A 6,000-nucleotide genomic window follows, 5' to 3' on the forward strand; every position below is an offset into this window, starting at 1 on the left:
TTACCTGACCCACAAGAACTTAAGCAAAGAACACATTGTCTAAATTAGAAATTGCATGACTCATATAGACACTTCCCTGTCAATCCAGAAGCAAAATATCCGAGTGTCTCTCAAATAAAATTGAGAGTCCTGGGGATGATAACGCTTTCTGGTTACCACAGAACCCACTGTTCACGTAAGGCCTCAAGCATAAAGGAACCAGAACACGGACCTAACCTCAAAAGGTGTTGCTCAGCACAATAACACACTTTATTGCCCAATGCCAGGAGCTATTAATGCGTAAACATGCGCTACCTGAAAACCTTTTAATAACCACTTCTCCTTTCAGGCACAATGTGCTGAATCTCTCACATGGTCTGCAGGAAGTGCAGGTGGTTCTTGCTTAAAACTTCTGATCCACAAAAATATTTCAGCATCTTTATGTCAATAGTAGTGTACTTTGAAAATTCGTTGTCATTGAAAAATGACAATTCAGTCCTGTTTGCACATTCCTCAAGAACTAAACAGAAATAACAAGTTTGAATCACTAACTGAAATCAGTTGCTCCATGTGTAATGTAACCAATAAATTATGAGAACCATGGGGAATAGAAAGAGGCAGCACCAAGCAGGTTTACTGATCTGGAGATAGTAGGAACTGCAGATGCTGGAGAATCTGAGATAACAAGGTGTAGAGCTGGATGAACACAGCAGGCCAAGCAGCAGAGGTGCAGGAAGAATGAGATTTTGGGCCTACATTTCTGACGAACGACCTAGGTCTGAAAAATAAAAAAAAATCAGCCTTCCTGCTCCTCCAATACTGCTTGGCCTGCTGTGTTCATCCAGCTCCACACCTTGTTATCTTAGGTTTACTGATCTCATTATTTTTTCCACAAAACTAGGGAAAAAAAATGATCACAGAACAGATCAACGGGGTTTACAGCCAATTCATTATTTTCTAAGTGTGGCCACTGTTGGGGAAAGAGGAACACAATGCCCTAGTAACGTTAAGACTGCAACAGACACATTTAACAAACCTGTCTGCTCTTTCACGAGTACCAGCCACTATCTCTGGATGAGATGGCCTATATAAATGATTTGGATGTGAATATAGAAGGTACGGTTCATAATTTGCACACGACACTAAAAATAGTGTACAGTGAAGAGGGTTACCTCAGTACAATGGGACCTTCATCTGATGGGGTTTAAATCTACATAAATGCGAGGTGTGGGCATGGCTTTTACACTTAATGATAAGGTCCTGAGGAGTGTTGCCAAACAAAGACTCCTTGGAGTGCAGCTTCAGAGTTCCACAAACGCACATTGACAGGGTAGTGAAGGCGGTGCTTGGCATGTTTCCCTTTGTTGGTCAATGCAATCAGTATCAGAGTTGGGAGATCATGTTGTGGCTGTACAAGATATTGGTTAGGAGACTTTTGGAACACTGCATTCAATTCTGGTGTCCATTGATGTTGTTAAACTTTAAAAGCTGTGTGGAAAAGATTTGTGAGGACGCTGCCATGGTTGGCAGGTTTGAGCTACAGGGAGAGACTTAATAGACTGGGGCTATTTTTACCCCCAAGCAACAGAGGCTGCCAGGTGGCCTAGCATAAGTTTATAAAATCATGAGATGCTCGGATAGAGTGAACAGCCAAAGTCTTTTCCACTTGGTGGAAGAGTCCAAAACTAGGGGGCTTAGGTTTAAGTGAGAGGGGAAAGATTTCAAAGGGCCCTTAGGGGAAGCATTTTCACACAGACAGTGGTGTGTAAATGAAAATGAACTGCCAGTGGACGCAGTGGAGGCTGGTACAATTGCAACATTTAAAAGGCATCCGGATGGGTATACAAATAGGAAGGATTTAGAAGGACATGGGCCAAAACACTGGCAAATGGGACTAGATTAATTTAAGATACCTAGTCTGCATAAATGAGTTGGACCAAAGGGTCTGTTTCAATGCTGTATATGTCCACTTAGGCCCTCGAGACCTTAGAAAAGAATAAAGCTCCCAAAAGCAACAGGTTACTGGCCAAGTCCTATTCAGTGCTGTGGGACTGGATCGTCGAGGACTTGCTAGAGATGTGTGACAATATGGTTCTGGCAGATAGCACATGTGAGTCCTTAAGATATATCACCCTCATCTACAAGTGGAAGGGGGAAAGAGAGAGAGAACTTGAAATAGGCAACCCATTTCACGGCTGCATGCAAATTATAAAATCCTGTGTCTAATGTCATCACCAGCCGAGTCAGGTCTGCTCTGGATTTGGCAATTCACCTTAACAAACTTGTAGTACTGTACCAGGCAGGATGATCCCTGTATTCCTGAGGAATGCAATGCTGTCAATCACGTACGAACAGGACAGGTGGGCAGGGACTGTGTTCACAGGGACACTATTTACAAAGTCTGGGTACCCAACGCTTCCCACACCCTGATGGCCGCCTTCATGTGTGGCTCCATCATACTGTGCATAGACCCTTGATCACAAACACCAAGTGTCACTACATACTGGGGTTCTAACTGTCCCTAATGCTACAAGGGATCAGCTTAGCCTTATTAATGTGGATTGCTCGAAGGAGTTGGACCGTTCAGTACCACCTGTCCCTCATAGGAAAGGATTTGCAAAGGAAAACACCATTGACCACAAGTCCATTAGGCAGTGGTCAGCATGTAACATCCTCCGCTGAAAAAGGAGACAGTTCATCCTGTCAGGTGGTTTCCTGAGCAGACTGTTAAAGTCACTTGGTAGAATGCCTCAAAAGCATAATTGTCAGACAAGTATCAAGACATAGCTTGAGGGCACTGTCCATCAGATCCTTCAAGTAAGTCTGATGAAGGGTCTAGGCCCGAAACATCAGCTTTTGTGCTCCTGAGATGCTGCTGGGCCTGCTGTGTTCATCCAGCCCCACATTTTATTATCTTGGATTCTCCAGCATCTGCAGTTCCCATTATCACTCTACACTACAACATGCTGCCCTTGAAGTGGCAGCACAAAGTGGGGGAAGAAGGGGTGAATAAACTGTCACACATCTCTGTGATGCCTTTGCAAAGGAGGCCTGGACAGCAATGCAGGGATTTCTTTTTCATCAAGGTTCATCCTGAGCACTCCAAGATACAAGACCCCATTCTCTATAGACAGTCCCTCATGTCAAAGACCAAGGCAAGCACTGACTACACATGGAAGACACAATCAACATAACTCAGTGAAAGACTCTTTGGTTTGCCTAAAACATGTTGGTATTCTCATGCAAAGAACTGAGTACTGAAGACTGAAACAATCCAAGCTGCAGTATTACAGGCTGAGGAACACACTAAACACACCTTGGGACAGCTGCCAGAAGGCACAGTGAGAAAAGGTCACCGTCTAATGTCTTTCTGCAAACTGAAACAGAAGCCCGTTAAGCTGGTAGACCCCTTTAATCCATTAAAAGGTAAGTACTTTCTTCCTGCAAGAGGTAAAAATGTTACTTTCAACTGCACAGTAGCTCTGTAGGACATAATTCCAGTGTATCATTGTTTGTTTCTTCATTGGCAAAATTATACAGAACAGAATGTTAAACTGTGTTTGTACTTATACTTTATTCACAAAAACAAGTTATATTTTTGCTATTAAAAAAGTCTTGCGCTCTCTCTCTCTCGCACTCCTGTAATGTTCGAGGAGTTTCCAGCACTGCACTGTGCTCCGAAATAAAATCACGATTCCACTCATTTAGCAGGAGCTCACACAGGACTAAGGCAGACACTCCACCCTGCCCACGCATCATTCATATCACACTCGGATAAATTCCCGAGCAACGGAGACACAGGCCTAAAGCCCAATATCCGGCGACAAGCTTCAAACTCGGCACTCGGCCGGCCGTCAATGGCACCATTACTAACAATGTTCCCAACGGCCACACTCAAACCAGCTCCTACCGCCTCCCTCGCCAGGGCCTAGTACCCGTCCACATGGCGATTCCCTGAGACTCACCCAACAGCTCCCCGGCACCCTGGATCGTTCCCAACAACGCATGCGCAGCTCTTCCAGCGGGGGAAGAGAAAACGCAGTGTTTATTCACGTGATCCCTGACGTCAAAGAACCTACGGGAGCAGAAAGGCACGTGGCTGTAGCCGGTTTTTGGGTTATCCTGCAAAGTTGGGTGCTGGTGAAGAATCATTGATCCAGCGATTTGCAGATACATTTACACATGACGTTACATGAAAGAAATATCATTTCATATCATATCATACCATTCTGAATATGTGACTCGTGACCTATCCCGATAGATTTCCTACATTCTATTTGTTACTAAAAATACAATGTGCTGTAGATATAAGAACTTGTCAATAAACCTATTTTTAACATTTGTATTCCTGTATTATGCTGCAAATATTCACTTAGACAAATCTCACCAGTCTTACACACATACGAAAAGGAGACGCGTAGTGCCGCTGCTATAAAGTGTGGAGCTGGATGAACACAGCAGGCCAAGCAGTATCTAAGGAGCACAAAAGCTGACGTTTTGGGCCTAGACCCTTCATCAGAAAAAGGGTCTAGGCCTGAAACATCAGCTTTTGTGCTCCTAAGATGCTGCTTGGCCTGCTGTGTTCATCCAGCTCCACACTTTGTTATCTCGGATTCTCCAGCATCTGAGTTCCCATTATCTCTGAGCATAATGCCATTGCCCCCAGTCTGTTCGTCCATTCCACATGAATGAATGAATGATTTTAATTCCTGATTTACAGCATCCGCAGTTTTTTCTATTTTTAATGATTTTAATTGTGTATTTTACAGTGAGAAAACAGCAAAATACAGTGAAAAGCTTTTCTACCGTCACCATGATCCAGTGCCTTAATAAATAGTTTAAGAATAAGAAAAACATTAGATATAGTTTAAACAGACTCCATCAGTCCTTAGACAGCTCACCATTAACATTGCCTGTACCGCCATCCCTCTTTCACCACCTCGCCACCGCCTATGAGATGCCATCTATGCTACTCTTCAGGCTCCATCTTTCACCACTGGGTCTATTCTCCTCCGCCACCACTCCGACAGACCCACCAATGTCAGAGTCGCGTCTTTCGCTGCTGGGCCCATCTCATCAATGTGGCCATGATGCCCTTCCACTACCACTTCCCTGCCACCAGCAACGGATCCAACCAACCATGAAGATACAGACACTCAGGCACCATCTTTAGCTGCTGGGCCTACCTCACCAACACCTCAGTCAATATAGTAGCTGCCAATTCCAATGGTAGATCCCGTGCTCACCCCAGAAACATAAGTGAAGGCTCATGCAAATGTTATAGACCAGAGGAAATCCTTTCAAAATGTAATAACAAGATAGCCTGAGCCTTAACCTTTTCTTATTTTAAAGGCATGTGTAAGGCATTGTGTTCCAGATGCAATTCAATTGGTCAAACTACTTGACTTAAAGCAAAACATACTTTATTTTTATTCTACAGTTAAAATACAGACAAAATAAAAGTAAAAGAGTTAGCTTATCAAAATGCTTAACAAAATAATCTATGTATATTAATTACCACTAATTAACTGTTCTAATGTAGTAACATCCCACTAACACACTCTTGGCAAAGACAAATTCAGTAAAATAGGCTTTGCCTCACATGCAATTCTAGCAGTAGGAAGAGAACCCCAGCTTTTAGTTTTAACAGAGAGAGGAATAAGAGCTTTCACATCCAGCTTCAAGACCCCAGCAACTGCAGAAAGCTAAAACAATAAATCCTGGTTCTATGGGAGCTTGACTCCACCTATTTAGGCTGTTTCTATTGTGCCAACTTTAAAAATAAATTAAAGCCCTCACAAGCTGTTTACTTTATTGGCTCTGAGCAGACCATTCAGTATCTGTTTCAACCTTTATTTGTTAAAAAAAACGACAAAGTGCAATACTTAAAGCCATAGTATCAACACATGAGCCCTGGTCATATCTCACTCACTCACTCATTGTTACAAGGTCCGCACTGAGCTCACTCACTGCCACCATAGAACATTACAGCACAGTACAGGCCCTTCGGCCCTCGACCAC

The 6,000-nt window shown here is 43.4% G+C and overlaps 1 protein-coding gene across 2 annotated transcripts in view; it reads right to left on the minus strand.

Moving 5' to 3' along the window:
• The window catches only part of mios (missing oocyte, meiosis regulator, homolog (Drosophila)), a 46,755-nt gene extending 42,745 nt beyond the window's left edge, over window positions 1–4,010 (minus strand). For both annotated transcript variants that reach the window (XM_048548661.2, XM_048548670.2), the window contains exon 1: window positions 3,945–4,010. The gene's annotated coding sequence lies outside the window, so the exon portion shown is untranslated. The remainder of the gene's footprint in view (window positions 1–3,944) is intronic.
• Window positions 4,011–6,000: the final 1,990 nt, after the last annotated feature.

This window comes from Stegostoma tigrinum, chromosome 2 (assembly GCF_030684315.1).
Source record: "Stegostoma tigrinum isolate sSteTig4 chromosome 2, sSteTig4.hap1, whole genome shotgun sequence".
Lineage (NCBI taxonomy): Eukaryota > Metazoa > Chordata > Chondrichthyes > Orectolobiformes > Stegostomatidae > Stegostoma > Stegostoma tigrinum.